Raw genomic sequence first — 19,941 nt, 5'->3', positions numbered from 1 at the left:
GCCAAAAAAAAAACGTTGCGTACTAGTCCTCTGTTTCAGAATATAAGATGCATCATTTTTCATGAAACCAAGATTGTAGGATATAATATGAACGTCTGAAATAAGAATTAATAAAATATAAAAATATTTTTCGTGATGGATCTAATGATATAAAATTGGTATTGTAGGTATTGATATATTTTTCTAAAAACCTGGTCAAATGTGCATGTGTTCGACTTCTGAAAAAGCTAATATATCTTATATTTGAAACGGGGGGAGTATCCCTCAAATAATCTAGAAAAAGATAAGTATATATCAGCATTTGAGTTCTTGACAAAAATAATAATTTGTAGTGGTCTTCAAAGAAAGTTAGTCATCAGACCATCAGCCAGGAAAAACCAGAGACATCATGGATAAATAATACTGCACATTCTTTGCATTTTTTTTCCGATCAATATATTGGTAGATCACATTAGAACAAGCAACCCGGCGCGTTACTGCAGGAATTGCTTGCAATATATTGCGACAAGATTCGGTTTCGATGGAATGTGAATATTTTAACTAATAAAATGAGAACTCAAAGTGAATTATATTTGAATATTTTACATTTGTAAAATATTTAATGAATACGAATAGTATAATATAATGGAAATGGCTACACCTTTTCGGCTTTTCCTGTTAAAATAATGGAAATATTTACAGCTAGATTGCATGTTTGTATGTTAAAGTAAATTAGTTGGGATTAACTCTTTTTTTGCATCAGAGATTAACTATTTAATTATATACGATAACAAGAAAAATTGTTCCAGTAAAAGAATATACATGTAAAATGCTTCCTCCGTTCCAAAATAAATGACTCAACTTTATTACTAACTTTAGTATAAAATTAGCACAAGTCGAGTCACTTATTTTGGGACGGAGGGAGTACACAAGTGCAAGTTTTTTTTTGCATGGATGAGTGCAAGTATACGAGAGCATTTAGATCACTAAAGTAGTGACCTAAATGCGCTTATATTTGTTTACAGAGAGAATACTAGAGAAGTTACAACAGGCTCGGTAATTGCTTTTGGCTTCTAGGTGCATATGCACTCATTGCTGAAATACACATTTCGAAAAGTTGAAAAATTCGGAACAAAAATCCCGCGTGTATATCTGGACATTTTATATGCGTGCACAAGGTTTTCAGTGAAAAATGACGTTTTTTGTGGCTTCTGCAAAAAAGATAATTTCTGATGCTTTTCTAACTATTCACGAGGCATTTCTTTACCTTTTTTACACAAGCCACAAAAAACGTCGTTTTTCACCGAAACCTTGTGAACGCACATAAAATGTCCGGATATACATGTGAGATTTTTGTTTCGAATTATTCCAACTTTTTGAAATGTGTATTTCGACAATGGATGCATCTGTAGATAGGAGCCAAAACACCGGGTCCCAACAGGCTGCATTACATTGCTGTAATATTAAAGAACGTAATGGTAAGAATACTCTGCAACGCATTTGCCCCCACGCGAGGAGGGCTAGTGTGCACGACGCGCTTCCTTAGCAGCCTCCACCACCGTAAACAATAACGACGGGTTGGGCCCTGCGTTTCTTTTTGCGCCTGGCGTCTGACTCGTCCGCCCCGTCGGAGCAGCTGAACACGGCGATGGCCACCACGGCGACGACGGCCACGAAGACGAAGGCGAGGCCGATGACATTGCCGGGCGCGGCGAAGCCCTTGGCCGCGGCAAGATCCAGCATCCTAACCATTGCTGCGAATTGGGTTGAGCTTCTGCGACTTGAACTCTCTGACTTGTTGGTGAGAGATGGAAGAGGGTGGTGGGGGTCGACCAGTATTTAAAGGCTTGGGATCGGAGCAATAAGCAGGGATGGGATGTCAATTGGTTAACTACTTCGTTTACCAAAATACCACGCAGCAGGAGTAGACTTCTGCGTGCGTTTGGCATCGTACCTAGTGGTTTGCTAGTCGTTGGTCAAGGCTTTGCTTGCGGCGCAGCGAACAATCATACTGTACTTCATTAGACCGGAAATGGTGTTCTCAGGCGACAACAGGAGAGCCAGGCGTGGAACGGATGCTGGACGGTGAGAGTCTCAGCGGAAACGAATGATTATTCCGTCGAGAGGTTGCGAGGCAAGTTCGTACAGGTCACTCGGGTGGTAGTTAGTTTCGTGCAGTAGCTTGCAGCGTGGAACTGTACGGACGGGTCATAGTCTCACAGAGGTTGTGGCCGGGACGTTATGTCCAGCTGCTTTGTGCGACTAATCAAGGGTCACACCCCACGTGGCCTATGGCCAGATTTCCCCGTGACTATGTTGAAGACAACAGCTGGAGGGTAGTGTGACGTGTGGCTACTGCGTCATCTCACGCATGCATGGGCGACTTTGTACGAGTGCAAAACATGTTACACAAACCTTAGAGCATCTCCACCCGCGCCCCTAACAAGCCTCCCAGGCGAATTTTCGGTCGCCGGCATAAAAAAATCGACCCAATCGCCTCGCAAGGACCCATTTTTCGTCAGCTCGGACCAAAATTGATGCCGGCGGACCCAACCCGAACCCGGCGTGCTGGGGGCGCTCGGGGCGCCGGGCGAACCGTTTTTGGCGCGAAAGAGCCGCGCGCCAGCCGCGTCAGCGACACCGCCCGCCTCGTCTTCTCCCGATGCCTCGGTTTCCCACGGGGAATCAATGGCAAGGCTGCCGCCGGTCAGCTTTGCCATTGATTCCTCACGGGCGGCGCGTCATGGGACGGTGCGCCGACGCCTCCCCTCCCTCGGACGCGTACACACGGGCGCGGCCCGGCTATATATGGTCTCGCTCGCCCCTGGTGAGCGCTACCTATCCCGAACGCCGCCGCCGAGCTCTCCCTCAGCCCTCCCTTTCCCGTGAGCCGCCGCCTAGCCCCCTCCATCTCCCTCCTTTCCCGATAGCCAAACGCTTCCCCGGCGACGAGGCGGCCGCCAACGGCTTCGGCCGCCGCACGCTCCACGAACAGGAGTCGTGGCTCCTGTTCCAGGCGAACATCTCGGCGCCGCCGGACATGCGCGTCGGGCCGATGGGCTGGAGGCTCAGCAACGGGGAGTGCACATTCTCCCGTTGCCCGACGCCGTGGCCAAACCCTCGTACTTCACCGACGAGGTCGAGGTCGTGCGCGCCTCCCTCACCGACGCCCAGCTCTCCCTTCCCCAGTACGCCGCCAACAACCAAGCGGCTTGGGCGGCGTACTTCGAGCGACATCAGCGGTAGCGGCTGGCGTCCACCAACGATGCGCCGGTGGTCGGCGACCTGAAGAACAGCGAGGGGCGCCACCTGTGATGGGGCGCCCCCGGCTGCACCCTTGAGGGCGTGCTGACGCACCTCGAGGGCGGCAACAACCCGCCGTTGGCGTACCCCCCGGCGAGGGCGGCCGCCCCGGCGCACCGCCGACACGACGGGCAATGGGCACCAAGGAGGTTCGGCGCCTCCTCCTCCTCTTCCTCCTCGCGCTCCTCCTTCCACTCCTCCGGCACTCCAACGCTGCTTGGCGTCAAGGCCGAGCCCGCGGCGGAGAAGCCGCTCGGCCGGCGCACTCGCAGCGTCGGCTTCGTCATCAACGAGGGCGGCCGGCGCGCCTCCTCGTCGGCTCCTCCTACGCGCTTCGTCAAGCCAAAGATGGAGCCGGGGCTGGCGCCGGTGAAGACGGAGCACGGCGAGGTCGAGCTTGACGACGACGCGGCCCTTGAATGGGCACGCCCGGACTCCCTGAAGATGGCAAGGGAGCGCCAGTGCACCGCCCTGCGGCGCTTCGCGCAGCGTTGCCAAGGCCGTGACGAAGGAGGGGTCAACATCATCGACGACAGCGACGACGGCGACGCGCCACCACCGCCACCAGCCCGCCATGGCGACGCCTGGGAGGGGTCCAGCAGGGGCGCCCACGTCAAAGAGGAGAAGCCCGACGATGGCGGCGACGACGCCGACTAATCGGCGTTCAGTAAGTTTTTTTTGATTAGTTTACTATGCATGTAATGAAAATCCGCGAACATGTCTAATATATACCAAAATTTGTAGTGTTTAAGCCGAACTTCGCCGAACTTTGGCTAAATTTGCTATGTTTTTGTAGTGTATAAAGGAGGAACCTATACCTCCTGAGCTTGATCTTGGGGACTTCAGTCCCATTAAATTTAGCCCTTTTGATTACTTTTGCTTGCCACAAAGAAAATTTGCTGCTGAACATAGGGAATATGAGATGAATTTTCGTGATTTACCTTATCATTATGGCAATACTTATATTTATTCTCGCTTTTATGCCTAGCTAGGGGCGTTAAACGATAGCGCTTGTGGGGAGGCAACCCAATTTTATTCTTATTCTTTAGTTTTTGTTCCTGTTTAGTAATAAATAATTCATCTAGCCTCTGGTTAGATGTGGTTTTGTGTTTTAATTAGTTTTTTTGCCAAGTAAAACCTTTAGGATAACCTACGGTGATAGTTAACTTCATCTTGCTGAAAAACAGAAAATTTTGCGCGCACGAGAATAATTTTCATAAATCACAGAAACGTGCTTTTCAGTTGATTATTTTTTCAGAAGATTAATAGACTAATTACCTAGACTTCCTAATTTGGTAGGATTTTTGAGGTTCCATAAGTATCAAAAGTTACAGATTGCTACAGACTGTTATGTTTTTGACAGATTCTGTTTTCATGTGTTGTTTGCTTATTTTGATGAATCTATGGCTAGTATCGGGGGGTATAAACCATAGGGAAGTTGGAATACAGTAGGTTTAACACCAATATTAATAAAGAATGAGTTCATTACAGTACTTTAAAGTGGTGGTTTGTTTTCTTGTACTAACGGAGCTCATGAGATTTTCTGTTGAGTTTTGTGTTGTGAAGTTTTCAAGTTTTGGGTAAAGATTTGACGGATTATGGAATAAGGAGTGGCAAGAGCCTAAGCTTGGGGATGCCCAAGGCAACCCAAGGTAAAGTTCAAGGACAACCAAAAGACTAAGCTTGGGGATGCCCCGGAAGGCATCCCCTCTTTCGTCTTCATCCATCGGTAACTTTACTTGAGGCTATATTTTTATTCACCACATGATATGTGTTTTGCTTGGAGCATCTTGTATGATTTGAGTCTCTGCTTTTTAGTTTACCACAATCATCCTTTCTGTACACACATTTTGGAGAGACACACATGGATCTGAATTTATTAGAATACTCTATGTGCTTCACTTATATCTTTTGAGCTATAAATTTTTGCTCTAGTACTTCACTTATATCTTTTTAGAGCACGGTGATGGTTTTATTTTATAGAAATTATTGATCTATCATGCTTCACTTATATTATTTTGAGAGTCTTTTAGAACAGCATGGTAATTTGCTTTGGTTATAAAACTAGTCCTAATATGATGGGCATCCAAGTTGGGTATAATAAAAACTATCAGATAAAGTGCATTGAATACTATGATAATTTGATACTTGATAATTGTTTTGAGATATAAAGGTGGTAATGTTAGAGTCATGCTAGTTGGGTAATTGTGAAATTGAGAAATACTTGTGTTAAAGTTGGCAAGTCTCGTAGCATGCACGTATGGTAAAAGTTGTGTGAAAAATTTGAAGCATGGGGTGTTCCTTGAGTGCCTTCCTTATGAGTGGAGGTCGGGATCGTGCGATGGTTAACTCCTACCAACCCTTCCCCTAGGAGCATGCGTAGTAGTACTTTTCTTCGAGGGCTAATGAACTTTTGCAATAAGTATATGAGTTCTTTATGACTAATGTGAGTCCATGGATTATACGCACTCTTACCGTTCCACATTTTTGCTAGCCTCTATGGTACTGTGCATTGCCCTTTCTCACCTTGAGAGTTGGTGCAAACTTCGCCGGTGCATCCAAACCCCGTGATACGATACACTCTATCACACATAAACCTCCTTATATCTTCCTCAAAACTGCCACCATACCTACCTATTATGGCATTTCCATAGCCATTCCGAGATATATTGTCAAGTAACTTTTCACCGTTTCGCTTATTATGACACGCTCCATCATTGTCATATTGCTTTTGCATGATCATGTAGTTGACATAGTATTTGTGGCAAAGCCACCTTTATAATTCTTTCATACATGTCGCTCTTGATTCATTGCATATCCCGGTACACCGCCGGAGGCATTCACATAGAGTCATATTTTGTCCTAAGTATTGAGTTGTAATTCTTGAGTTGTAAATAAATAGAAGTGTGATGATTTCCATTATTAGAGCATTATCCCATGTGAGGAAAGGATGATGGAGACTATGATTCCCCCACAAGTCGGATGAGACTCCGGACTTTATGAAAAATAAAAGAGGCCAAAGAAGCCCAAAGAAGAAAAAAAGAGGCCAAAGAAGCCCACCAAATAAAAAAATGAGAGAAAAAGAGAGAAGGGACAATGTTACTATCCTTTTACCACACTTGTGCTTCAAAGTAGCACCATGATCTTCATGATAAGATAGTCTCATATGTCGTCACTTTCATATACTAGTGGGAATTTTTCATTATAGAACTTGGCTTGTATATTCCAATGATGGGCTTCCTCATCTCCCTAGCTCGTTGATTAGCCGCATCAATGTGAGACTTTCTCCTTTTTTGTTTTCTCACATAATCCCTATCATCATACTCTGCTCCACCGATAGTGCTATGTCATGGCTTACGCTCATGTATTGCGTGAGGGTTGAAAGGGTGAAGCGCGTTAAAAAGTATGAACCAATGGCTTGGCTGAAACCGGGGTGGTGCATGATGGGAGTATTTTGTGTGACGAAAATGAAGCATGGCCAAACTATATGATTTTGTAGGGATAAGCTTTCTTTGGCTATGTTTTTTTCATAAGAAATGATTACTTTGTTAGTATGCTTGAAGTATTATTATTTTTATGTCAATATTAAACTTTTATCTTGAATCTTTTGGATCCGAACATTCATGCCACAATAAAGAAAATTACATTGAGAATTATGCTAGGTAGCATTCCACATCAAAAATTCTGTTTTTATCATTTACCTACTCGAGGACGAGTAGGAATTAAGCTTGGGGATGCTTGATACGTCTCCAACGTATCTATAATTTTTGATTGTTCCATGCTATTATATTACCTGTTTTGGATGTTCAATGGGCTTTACTATACACTTTTATATTATTTTCGGGACTAACCTATTAACCGGAGGCCCGATTCCAAATTACTGTTTTTTGCCTATTTCAGTGTTTCGCAAAAAAGGAATATCAAACGGAGTCCAAACGGCATGAAACCTTCGGGAGAGTTATTTTTGGAACAAACGCAACCCAGGAGACTTGGAGTGGACGTCAAGAAAGAAACGAGGTGGCCACGAGGCAGGGAGGCGCGCCCAGGGGGGTAGGCGCGCCTCCCACCCTTGTGGGCCCCTCGTGGCTCCCCTGACCGACTTTCTTCGCCTATATATACTCACGTACCCTGAAAACATCCAGGAGCACCATGAAACCCTATTTCCACCGCCGCAACCTTCTGTACCCGTGAGATCCCATCTTGGAGCCTTTTCCGGTGCTCCGCCGGAGGGGGAATCAATCATGGAGGGCTTCTACATCAACGCCATAGCCTCTTTGATGAAGTGTGAGTAGTTTACCATAGACCTTCAGGTCCATAGTTATTAGCTAGATGGCTTCTTCTCTCTCTTTGGATCTCAATACAAAGTTCTCCTCGATCTTCTTGGAGATCTATTCGATGTAATTCTTTTTGCTGTGTGTTTGTCAAGATCCGATGAATTGTGGGTTTATGATCAAGATTATCTATGAACAATATTTGAATCTTGTCTGAATTCTTTTATGTATGATTTGTTATGTTTGCAAGTCTCTTCGAATTATCAGTTTGGTTTGGCCTACTAGATTGATCTTTCTTGCAATGGGATAAGTGCTTAGCTTTGGGTTCAATCTTGCGGTGTCCTTTCCCAGTGACAGCAGGGGCAGCAAGGCACGTATTGTATTGTTGACATCGAGGATAAAAAGATGGGGTTTATATCATATTGCTTGAGTTTATCCATCTACATCATGTCATCTTGCCTAATGCGTTACTCTGTTCTTATGAACTTAATACTCTAGATGCATGCTGGATAGCGGTGGATGTGTGGAGTAATATAGTAGATGCAGAATTGTTTCGATCTACTTGTCACGGACGTGATGCCTATATACATGATGCCTATATACATGATCATGCCTAGATATTCTCATAACTATGCACTTTTCTATCAATTGCTCGACAGTAATTTGTTCACCCACCGTAATACTTATGCTATATTGAGAGAAGCCACTAGTGAAACCTATGGCCCCCGGGTCTATTTTCCATCATATAAGTTTCCGATCTACTTTATTTTGCAATCTTTACTTTCCAATCTATATCATAAAAATACCAAAAATATTTATTTATCTTATTATCTCGATCACATCTCACTTTTGCAAGTGGCCGTGAAGGGATTGACAACCCCTTTATCGCGTTGGTTGCAAGGTTCTTATTTGTTTGTGTAGGTACGAGGGATTTGCGTGTAGCCTCCTACTGGATTGATACCTTGGTTCTCAAAATCTGAGGGAAATACTTACGCTACTTTGCTGCATCACCCTTTCCTCTTCAACGGAAAACCAACGCATGCTCAAGAGGTAGCACGTACCGATCTCCGAAGAGGACGAGAGCCTCGGTGCCGAACAATTCATCGTGCCAGAGGATCCCCTCGAACAAGAGCAATTTAAGCACCCCACGGCAAGAAGCCTGAAAAAGAAGCAACAACAGCTTCAAGCTGATCAAGACCTTCTCAATGAAAGATGGACTGATGTCCTAGCATCCGAGGAATACAGACTCGATGAAAGGATCGAGATGGACCTAGAGGGGGGGGGGTGAATAGGTACAATTACAAATTTTAATTGTTACTTGGCAATTTTAGGCAATAATGCGGAATATGAAGATGAGCCTAACAATTGCACGTGAGCACAAAGTACTAAGCAAACAACACAAACACGTAAGTAGGCAGGCACAATATAATGTACGTAAGTGTAACGAGACAAGTAACCACAAGTAGAGAGTTAGGGTTAGGAATAACCGCAACTCCGGGAGACGAGGATGTATGCCGATGTTCACTTCCTTGGAGGGAAGCTAGTCACCGTTAGAGGGGTGGATGTTACCACGAAGGCACACCTACACCATGATGGCTCACCCTATTCTCCCTTTGAGACAACACCACGGAGGCGTTTCTCAACCACTAGTGGTAGACCTTGGGGTGGTCTCCAAACCCTCACAAACTTTTCCAAGGGTAATCACAAAGTTCGATTCCTCTCCGAATGAATCCTACCGCCTAGGAGTCTCCAACCTCCAAGAGTAACAAGAACTATGGGAAAAGCTCAAAACTTGCTCAAGTCACGAATTCCTTTGGTGCAAAGAAGGGGAAGGAGTGGATCTATCACTTGATTGGAGAACTTCTCTCAAATGCTCCTAGAACACTTGGGAATCTAGGATTTAGTGTGGATGAATGAGAGAGAGAGTGAGGGATGTTCTTGAGAGGCTCAAAGTGAATGGTCAACCTTATCCCGTGGAAGAGAAAGGTATATATATATAGGTGGTGGGTAGAAGTGGCCGTTTGGGGTACAGGATGGGCCGGACGTCCGGAGAACGTCGGACGTCCGGAGGCACAAATAGGTCCGGACGTCCGACAGCCATCGGACAACCGGCCGCTGTGAAAAGTGTGACCCACAATCCAGTGTACAGGATACAGACATCCGAACTGGGCCGGACATCCGGAGCACGGACGACCGGAGGGTCCGGACGTCCGTAAAAATGCTTCTGTTGTGAAAGTGTTGGACGTCCGGAGAGTTCCGGACATCCGTAGAAATGCTTCTCTTGTGGAATGCCGGACGTCCGGGAATCAAGAAGGACCGGACGTCTGTAGAACACCGGACGTTCGAGGGCAAGGTATAGAAATAGTATCTTTTGAGCAAGTTTTTCGCTAGATCCATAGATCCCCTCTTAATAGTGTGGGATCCCTATACTTAAGAACAAACCATAAATGAAGTCAACATCTTGTATCTCCATTCTTGAGTTATATGCTTTTTGTCCCTAGTCATGATCCATGCACATGGTCTTTGGAACATAATCCTGAGATATACTTGATAAACATGATTAGTCCCAAGCATATGTGTTGTCATCAACATCAAAATATGATTAAGGGCATGATTGCACTTTCAATCTCCCCCTTTTTTGTAGTTGATGACAACTCATATGCATAGTCATAATAGTAATCGGAAGTATTTGTTGTTGAGCTCAATAACCATAATAAGAATGAGTAGCGAGCGAGCTCCCCCTCAAAGTGATACCATAGATACTACTAAAACAAAATGATGAGGGCTCCCCCTCAAAAAGATGCCTCCAGTATAACCAAATCTCATACACACGATAATCAAGAGTTAAATTTCATATAGATTCATCACATGTAGATTCACCAAATCTCAAATTCAACAAACTCATAACATAGGTTCAGTACAGGCTAAAACACAACCATAACAATAAGTTTGATTACATAATGAGCTAGAATAACATGCATATGGAGCCTACTCCCCCTTTGGCATCAAGTATCCAAAAAAACTAGGGGGAATGACATAACAGCACTAGAGATCATCATCATCATCATCATCACGAACACCACTACCACCAGCCTCGTCGAAGAAATCAGCCCACTCAGGACCGGAGGGAAAACCAAAGTCAGAAGGGGGGGGGGGGTCTGCAGGAAGACACTCATCGTCACTCACATCATACACTCCTGAGTCTCTCAGACGAGCCTTCAGAGCATTCTTGGAAGTGACCATGCGAGTGACCACATCGTGGTGTTGGGAGCAATGGTAGGTGAACATCTTCATTATGGATGAGTGAGCCTTCCCAAGAAAACGAGCAATGCGCCCAAAGGGGGCATCACCAGAAGGAGGATGAGTAGCATGAGAAGGAACACTAGCGGCGGTGCGACTAGCAGTAGCGGGAGGAGGAGGAACATGATCAGCCGCCATGTGAGCGGGAATGACCCATCGCTCATGTACATGAGTGCGGGCAATAGGAAAGGGAGCTACACTTTCGATAAAAGCCTGAATAAAAGGTGCATGAGGAAAAGCCCTCTTGTGCTGGAAGCTAGCAAGGCGGATCTCATGCCATAGAAAGTGGGGAACATTGATCTTCCCTTTAGGAGATGTGAAGAGGCGATGCATGAGATCAATGCAGTAGCTGCTGCAGGAGCCCTTGTCACTCATCTTGGGATAGATGGTGCGGATGATACACTGATAAATGATGTTGAATGGAAAGCGCCAAATGGAGACTTGGTTTAGACCCTTTTGTTTTTCAGTGGCAGACAAAGTTGATATAGGTCTAAGGAGATCCGCACAGACCGCAATGCCCTTGGGCTTATGGTTGGGGTCATCCTTGTGGATTTTGAACCCAGTGTCGGGAAATCCAAGGGCAGTGACAAACTGAGCATAAGATGTTGTGAGTGCAGTGTCGGAGGTCATCCATGTGACAGTGTTATCAGGAGCAAAGTAACATGTGGCATAAAACTGATGGATGGCAGCGTGGTTAAAATCATGTTGAAAGGTGAAAGGAGCAGCTAGATTGGACGACCCAATGAGCTCAATGGCTCCCGGATATTTCTCCGGATGAGTGCGAATGTGCTCAAGATCAATGCAAACATGAAGTGACAAGCCCTTAGGTATGACAATCGTGGTGAAGAGTTCAGCTTGGACATTTGTGCGAAAGCGACTATCCTGAGAATCCCTAACAACGATAAATTGATCTACATCACAACGCAATTTAAGATATGAAGTTTTTGGCACCTCGTTGAAACGCTTAATATGACGACCGAGTGGCAGTGGAGGCTCAATGGAGATGTGGCGAGCATCACCGTGGGGTTGCACCGGAGGAGGAGGAGGGTGAAAGGTTGGACGACGAGTGCCCGGCTTGGGTGCAGCGACGCGAATGCCAACCATCGGGGACGGATCCACCTCCTCAAGCTCATCCTCAAAGTCCGACCCCTCCGAGGAGGAATCACTGGACGAGCTGGGAGGACGAGCGGCACATTTCCGAGGGCGATCTTCCTCCTGGGAGTCGTCGGAGCCACCACGACGAGACAGACGAGCCGGCCCTCCGGCGACTTGCTTGCGAGTTGAGTGCTTGGACCGAGGCATCGTGACCTAGGGGAGAAGGAAAACACATATCAACACCCCTCCATAGATCAGGGTGAATGTATGAGGGGGGGAAGGTTGTGCCCTACCTTGAAAGGAAGAACACAGAGGAGCTGAGCGGCGTGCTGGAGCAGGGGGTCAACGGGCTGGCTGGGGAGAGAAGCCCCAGGCTGGATGGGCTGGACGGCTGGACGGCGAGCCGCAGATCCGCGATGGAGAGAAGCTCCGGCGAGGGGCACGACGGCGGGCAGCCGCGGGGAGTGGTCGCACGGCAGGAGTGGCGGCGGCGGTGGGGAAACTAGCGGATAGGATGTGGTTAGTTGAGAAACCCTACGGCGCAGTTTATATAGTGGCCAGTAAAAACGTCCGGACGTCCGGAGCCTACGGACGACCGGAGTCGAATATGCGTCCGGACGTCCGGGAGCGTACGGACGACCGGAGTCGGGACCAACAAAAAGTAGAGGATGACAGAGATGATTCTACGGACGACCGACGGCTTCGGACGACCGGACAAATTGTAACAGAAAGGTTATTACGGACGTCCGGAGTCTGACGGACGTCTGGAGTTTCAGCGTCTAGGCCAACTAAGGGAACTAGAGTGGATTTTACGGACGTCCGGAGAGGTCGGACGACCGGTCGATGGTAGTCAGAGAAGAATTCACGGACGACCGGCAGTGAAGAACCACACGGACGTCCGGAACCTACGGACGTCCGACGCCAGAAGTTTTGATAGGAGGCAAAGGTGCAAGTGCTGATCATGATGAGGAGAAGACAATTCTTGTCCACAATAAAAATGTACTTATGTAGTAACTAATACTCTATCTCACTCAATCATAGCCATATACTACAAGTGGTGGCTACTGCCACAATGTGTGAGTAGACATGACATGACACAGAAAGATTTGAACTTTGAGTGCATAGTCACTACTCCATCATGTTAAAGCACCATAGGCCTAGACCCATGGATACTTTGAGATTGTTGGTTCTTTTTATGCATTGAGTAGGGCGAGAACATTCATGAATTGAATGTCTCCCCCTAAGTATATGCCTACATCATGACAAGACATTAGATTCATGCATGAATGGGTACTAGATTTCACATAATGTTGTCAAGCTCCAAGATACCAAGTTCACGCCTAAGTCGACAAATCTGTGCCAATGTGATCAATGTGAATATCACCCTTTTCAACATGATCTCTCAAGAAATGATACCTAATATCAATGTGTTTGGTGCGGAGATGATCTTTGGGGTTCTCAGCAATATTGATGGCACTTTCATTATCACACAGAAGAGGCCATTTCTATAGGTGATACCGTAATCCTTCAAAGTTTGCCTCATCCATAACAACTGAGTTGCACAACTAGCGGCAGCAATGTATTCAGCTTCTGCGGTAGAGAGAGCAATACAATTTTGTTTCTTCGAGGACCAACTCACCAAGGATCGTCCAAGAAACTGACATGCACCGGATGTGGACTTATGATTCACTTTGTCTCCAGCCCAATCCGCATTCGTGTACCCAATGAGATCAAACTTAGCATCCTTGGGGTACCAGAGGCCCAACTTTGGGGTGTGAACAAGGTATCTAAGAATATGCTTAACCGCCTTATGATGACTTTCCATAGGGAAAGCTTGAAATCTAGCACACATGCATACACTGAACATGATGTCTGGTCTAGATGCACAAAGATAAAGCAATGAACCAATCATAGAGCGGTAAGTAGATGGGTCGAAAGGAGTACCATTTGTGTCTTCAGTGAGAGTAATTTTGGTTGGCATGGGTGTCTTGCATGGACTAGCATTAGACATACCAAACTTTTCTACAATATCCTTGAGGTACTTTGCTTGAGATAAGAAAATTCCTTCTTGAAATTGTTGAATTTGAAATCCGAGAAAGAACTTCAAATCCGTATTGAGTGACATTTCAAAATTCTTGGTCATTGAAGCCGCAAACTTCTTGCACAAATGAATGTTAGGAGAACCAAAAATGATGTCATCTACATAGATTTGGCATAGGATCAAATCACCCTTGTCCCTCTTAGTAAAAAGAGTGGGATCGACCACCCCTCTCACAATACCATCATCGAGTAAAAACTTCTTCAGATGATCATACAAAGCATGAGGTGCTTGTTTGAGGCCATACAAAGCCTTATGAAGTTTATACACATAGTCTTTGTGAAAGGGATCAACGAACCCGGGTGGTTGTGACACATATACTTCTTCTTGTAGAGGACCGTTAAGGAAAGCACTCTTCACATCCATTTGATGTAATGTAAAACCATTGAAAGCGGCATAAGCAAGTAAGATGCGAATGGATTCAAGATGGGCAACGGGGGCAAAGGTCTCACCAAAGTCCAAACCTTCAACTTGTGAGTACCCTTGTGCCACTAACCTTGCCTTGTTGCGGATGATTACACCATTTTCATCTTGCTTGTTCTTGAAAATCCATTTTGTTCCAATGACGTTGTGCTCGATAGATGGCCTCTTGACTAATGACCACACTTGGTTGCGTTCAAAACTGTTCAACTCTTCTTGCATAGCAACAAGCCAATCGTTGGCCATCAATGCCTCTTGTACCTTGAGTGGCTCAATACTAGACACAAACGAGAAGTGAGCACAAAAGTTTGTCAAATGTTTACGAGTGACTCTACCTTCCGAGATGCCGGTGAGGATTTTGTCAACATCAACACGACCGGCCACTCGAGGCATGATGGAGGTGAGGGTTTCATGAGGTTCAACTTCATGTCCATCATCCACATCTTCAACATATGGATCATTCACGTGTGGAGGAAGATCTTTTTGTTCATGTTGCATTTATTGAGGTTCATCATCAATGATTGGACTTTCTTGTTCTTGCTCTTGATGATGATCTTGTTCTTGATGATTATCAGTAAGAGAGACTTGATCATCCTCTTCAACTTGGGCTAAGGGTATCGGTTGAACAATAGGAGCTTGTGGTGGTATGGATGTTGAAGTTGTTTGATGATGTGTGAGACCTCCATCTTCTTCTTCATCATCATGAGGTTCTTCTTCCATAGGAAGAAGTGCACCAACACCCATGGTCAGAATGTCTTGAGAAGAATCTTCTTCACCTACATCACTTAGATCAACTTGCTCCCCATGGGAGCCATTAAATTCATCAAACGCCACGTCACAAGTTTCTACAACACATCCATTGGATTTGTTGTAGACTCTATAGGCGTGAGAGTTTGATCCATAACCAACAAATATACCCTCAATTGTTTTGGATTGAAATTTTCCTAACCGTTCCCTTTTGTTGAGAATGAAACATTTGCACCCAAATACACGAAAGTACTTGACATTTGGCTTGTTTCCAGTTAGCAGATCATATGGAGTCTTTTCCAATATAGTGCGGAGGAAGAGCCAGTTTGATGCATGGCATGCGGTATTGACAGCTTCGGCCCAAAAACTATGTGGTGACTTGTATTCATCCAACATGGACCTTGCCATCTCTACAAGTGTACGGTTCTTCCGTTCGGCTACACCATTTTGTTGAGGAGTGTATGGAGCTGAATATTGATGCTCAATCCCTTCATCACTAAGAAATTCTTCCAAAGTATAGTTCTTGAACTCAGAGCCATTGTCACTTCTTATTGCCCGGATTTCTTTGTCAAACTTGCGTTGGGCTTGCTTGGCAAAATCAATGAAAGTGATCTTCGTTTCGTCCTTGGACTTGAGGAAGAACACCCATGTATATCTTGAGTAATCATCAACAATGACAAGCCCATACTTTTTCCCACCAAGACTATCCCATGAAGGAGGCCCAAAAAGATCCACATGAAGGAGCTCCAGGGGCCTTGAAGTAGATACTATGTTCTTGGGTGGGTGCTTTGATTGATGTTGCTTCCCGGCTATGCATGCACTACACACACGATCTTTCTCAAAAGAGACATTGGTTAGTCCAAGGATGTGATTCCCCTTTAAGAGATCTTGAAGATTTCTCATGCCGACATGGGCTAGCCGGCGATGCCATAGCCACCCCTTGTCAGCCTTGGCCATTAGACAAGTTGCATGGAATGTGCTCTCTTTCGAGAAATCAACCGTGTAAAGGTTGCCATCCAACTCTCCAACAAAAGCCACTTAGAGAGTATCTCTCTTAAAGACTTTCACATCCGTTAGTCCAAAAAGTGTATCATAACCAACAGAAGCCAATTGGCGAACAGAAAGCAGATGGTATTTAAGGGATTGGACAAGCATAACATTTGCAAGAGACATGTCGTTTGTGATAGCCACCTTGCCCAACCTGAGTACCTGTCCTTTTGAACCTCCACCAAACATAATGCTCATGAATGGTTGAATAGCTTCCATGAAATCGTAGAGGAATTTGCTATCTCCGGTCATATGATTTGTACATCCACTATCAATCACCCATTTCACTCCACCGGAGAAGCTTACCTACACACAATTAGGACTTGGTTAGAGGCACCCATTTTGCAATGGGACCTCTCAAGTTAGTTACAAGGGTCTTAGGGACCCAAATAGCATAGAACCAGAATGCATTTCGAGGACCAACAAATTTTGCAAAAACTTCTCCATCCTTAGTCTTACGAAATACATAGGAAGGATGCATGAACTCTTTAGGCTTGTTGAGAATGGGCATGCCCCTTGTGGCCTTCCCACTCACAACCTTACCTTTCTCCTTATGCCCTTCTCTTACAAATGTTTCATTTAGAGGAGTTGTGCACTTTTGGGAGGACGTCTTCTTCTTGCTTGTGCTCGGGTCAAACCCAAGTCCCTCTTTGGCAAACACCTCATTGTGTTGGCTCAAAATCTCATCAAGGTTCTTTTGCCCTTGAGCACATGTCATGAGACCTTTCTCAATTTGAGCCTTGAGAAAACTATTTTCCTTAATAATAGATGCTAGATCACTACTAGAGTTAGTAGCACAAGCATCAACATTTATAATAGGGGAAGAGTAAGCCTTGGCTAAAGTTTCAAGATAAGTAAGTTTGAGCGTCTCAAAACTCTTTCTAAGAACGGTGAGCTCTCCTTCCTTAGTCTTGAGAGACACAGATAGAAGCTCACAATCCTTAGATAGAGAAGCATGAGACTTCACAAGCTTACTTTTATCATTCATTAATTCTTCGCAAGAGTCAATAGCCTTTTTCAAGGAGGCAAGATCATTTGTGTGAACATCAATATTTGCACCAATTTTTAAGCATAGTTCATCATTTCGTGCTTCCTCATATTGGACTTTCCGCTCAAGGATTTCACACTTTTCCTTTTCCTCGGTGACGAGGGTTTCGAGTTCCTTAATGGTGATGGTGTGCTTACTCACCATCTCCATAAGCATACGAAACATAGTGAGTTTCTTTCCTTTGAGGGAGCACATGAACTTATTAAGTTTAGCAGTCATAGGATCATCTAGATCATCATCCTCATAGATATCCTCCGCACCAAGATACTCATCACTAGGAGTAGAAGGTGTGAAAAGAGGAGGATTTGATGGTGGAGTTACCTTGACCTTGTCAGAAGAGCTTTGGTCCTCTCCTTCTTCAACCATGGCCTTTGCCATTAGGCACTTGTGAGCGTTGCCCTTGTAATCTTTCATGTAGTTGTAGGTGACCACGTCACCACTCTTGTTTACTAACCTCAACGTGTTTTGAGAGTCTTGAGCAACTCCGGCAACACCACTAACATCATCCGGATCAGATTCTTCTTGAGAAACCATTGCCATTCCATCTCTCTTCTTGAGCTTGGAGTTCAAAGTATTTGGCAACTTCTTCTTGGGAAGGGTCTTGGGAAACCTTGGTTTATCTTCTCTCTTCTCATAAGGGCACTCGTTGGAGAAGTGATTGGTTTCTTCACAGTTGTAGCATTTTCTTACTTTCTTCTTTTGAAATCTTCCCTTGAATTTTCTGGCGCTAAACTTCTTGACAAAAAGAGCCATGTCTTCATATGAAGGGCCCTCGTCGGATTCAATCTCATTACCATCTTCATCATCATCATCATCTTCTTCTTCTTCACTTTGCTCATCTTCACATACTTGCTTGGCCTTCAATGCAAGATTGATCTTTGATGATGGTGAACCATGCATGGCAAGGTGTTTTGTGGCATTGGCCTTTGACTCTTCAAATAGTTGGAAGGTGGACATGATGTCATCTGTAGTCATTTCCTTGAAGGTATGGTGTTGTCTTATGTCCCACACCATTTGATGTTGATATGGAGCAAGATCATGAAGCAACTTATCCACAAGAAACCTCTTAGTCATATTGAATCCATCTTGTGTCTTGTCACACTCACATGACTCAATATCCGCAGTGAGAGTCATGAGACGCTCAAGGAGTTGATTGGGTGTTTAACCTTTTTCCATACAAAAGGTTTGCAATTGCCCCTTGGCAATTTCATATTGAGCACTCCGGAGGGTAGAAGTGCCAGTCCTGGATCGTATAATACTTTCCCATAGTTCCTTGGCACTTCTGATGTGTATGAACGGTCTCCTTTGCTTTTCATCCATACCTCTCCTTATACACATGATTGCCGTGTCATTGAGGTTCTTGCCATATATTTCTCTTGGTGTGGGGTTCTTTGGATCAACCACATGGTAGCCATACTCTATCATCTCCAGCATCTCATCGTTTCCATGTCGAAGATGATCCTGCATAGCAACTTTCCACAAAGCAAAATCAGAAGTAGCAGAAAGTAAAGGAGGTTTGCCTTCAGGATTATATCTTGGTTTCTCAACCTGAGGTCTTGCATAAAGCCAAGGAACACTTGCGTGTTCATTGCTAGGAGGTTGTTGACCAAGTGATGATATAGGCACGGTTGGCCTCGAACCCACACCACTTGAGTGTGGTGCAAGCACCGCGGACAACGTGGCTAATCTCAGTTGGACCAAGGCCTCAAGAGAAGCATCATGCTCCTCTTTTTGCTTAGCAAGGGCCCCATTCTAGATCCTGAGACGTAAAGGACTTGACTTCAGAGGAAACCTCGCCTTTATCCTTAGGATCTACAACCAGGGGAGTCCCACTGGGTTCATCTCGCTCTAGGGCGGTTAAGCCACAAGAATAGAGCACGAGGCTCTGATACCAATTGAAAGGATCAAGATGGACCTAGAGGGGGGGTGAATAGGTAAAATTACAAATTTTAATTGTTACTTGGCAATTTTAGGCAATAATGCGGAATATGAAGATGAGCCTAACAATTGCACGTGAGCACAAAGTACTAAGCAAACAACACAAACACGTAAGTAGGCAGGCACAATATAATGTACGTAAGTGTAACGAGACAAGTAACCACAAGTAGAGAGTTAGGGTTAGGAATAACCGCAACTCTGAGAGACGAGGATGTATGCCGATGTTCACTTCCTTGGAGGGAAGCTAGTCACCGTTAGAGGGGTGGATGTTACCATGAAGGCACACCTACGCCACGAAGGCTCACCCTGTTCTCCCTTTGAGACAACACCACGGAGGCGTTTCTCAACCACTGGTGGTAGACCTTGGGGTGGTCTCCAAACCCTCACAAACTTTTCCGAGGGTAATCACAAAGTTCGATTCCTCTCCGAATGACTCCTACCGCCTAGGAGTCTCCAACCTCCAAGAGTAACAAGAACGATGGGAAAAGCTCAAAACTTGCTCAAGTCACGAATTCCTTTGGTGCAAAGAAGGGGAAGGAGTGGATCTACCACTTGATTGGAGAACTTCTCTCAAATGCTCCTAGAACACTTGGGAATCTAGGATTTAGTGTGGATGAATGAGAGAGAGAGTGAGGGATGTTCTTGAGAGGCTCAAAGTGAATGGTCAACCTTATCCCGTGGAAGAGAAAGGTATA

This window comes from Triticum dicoccoides, chromosome 2B (genome assembly GCF_002162155.2).
Source record: "Triticum dicoccoides isolate Atlit2015 ecotype Zavitan chromosome 2B, WEW_v2.0, whole genome shotgun sequence".
In the NCBI taxonomy this organism is placed as follows: Eukaryota; Viridiplantae; Streptophyta; class Magnoliopsida; order Poales; family Poaceae; genus Triticum; species Triticum dicoccoides.
This window is presented reverse-complemented; position numbering follows the sequence as displayed.